Source organism: Microtus ochrogaster, unplaced genomic scaffold, assembly GCF_000317375.1.
Source record: "Microtus ochrogaster isolate Prairie Vole_2 unplaced genomic scaffold, MicOch1.0 UNK46, whole genome shotgun sequence".
Lineage (NCBI taxonomy): Eukaryota > Metazoa > Chordata > Mammalia > Rodentia > Cricetidae > Microtus > Microtus ochrogaster.
This window is the reverse complement of record NW_004949144.1, coordinates 590,014-591,186: the sequence shown is the minus strand read 5'-3', so window position 1 is coordinate 591,186 and position 1,173 is coordinate 590,014.

Sequence of the window (1,173 nt, the reverse complement as noted above, 5' to 3'; positions counted from 1 at the left end):
AAGTGTTTCAAGCTATAAATATTACCTATGGTTGATTTTGAGCTGCAGTACTACAATAATCATTACCAGTCAGTAGTTGTCATGGGCCACTTATAAAACAATCCCAGATGGGCCTAGTGGTGCACTTGGAGTCACATGACTATTCTGAATCTGATTTTAGAGTGAAGTGCTGAAAGATATGCTTAGATTAAAAATAGTTTTCTTTTTTACATAGAATCAAAGACTGTGTGTACCTTTGTGGGCCCTAATCTGTCAGTAGCAGCAGGAGCACAGGGATAACAAAATATTTCTGTGAAGTGGCAGGTCATAGGCACCCAGGTAAGCATGCAGGGACTTGAAAGCTGCTCAGAGGCATGTAATGAGATAATATAAAAAACAGTGGATGGTCTGTAGCAAGAAAAGCTGCTGTGTCAGAATTCTACATGAACTGCTGGCTCTGAGCACAGACCGTGACTGAGGTGGGCTGAGCTGGGCATGCTCCAAGGCTGATGGCATGCAGTAGAGCTGGGGTTTCGAAAACCAAATTGTGGGTGCTAGATGATGATGGAAGTCACAAAATAATTCCATACCAGATCAGAATTATGAATAATAAAAGGGCTATTTATTTAAGGGGAAAACTTAGAAATCACTGTCCTAGATAACAGTCCTCTGTGTGAGGAGGAACAAAGTCTAGCAGCTGGAAGCAAGAGAGTAGGCTCACACACTACAACTGCTTTTAGAGTAACTTTAACCACACCCAAGTAAAGTGGGATCTTAAAAGCTACAAGTGGCTGAAAAATTGGAATGTTTTCCCATAGCACTTCTGGCGTTTTTGATGGAGTTGAATAGTAGATAGTTATAATTATAGTTCTCTAGGTTTTAAAAAAAATAGGTTAGATATAAAAATTTATTCTCATAAAGATAAGATATTAATGGAGTATTTCTTTTTTTTTTTTTACAGGGATTGGCCTCCTCTGCAAACTCCCAGTCTCTCTTTTTTTAAATTTATTTATTTATTAAGGATTTCTGCCTCCTCCCCGCCACCACCTCCCAATTCCCTCCCCCTCCCCCGATCAAGTCACTCTCCCTCATCAGCTTCAAGAGCAATCAGGGTTTCCTGACCTGTGGGAAGTCCAAGGACCGCCCACCTCCATCCAGGTTTAGTTAGTTGAGCATCCAAACTGCCTAGGCTCC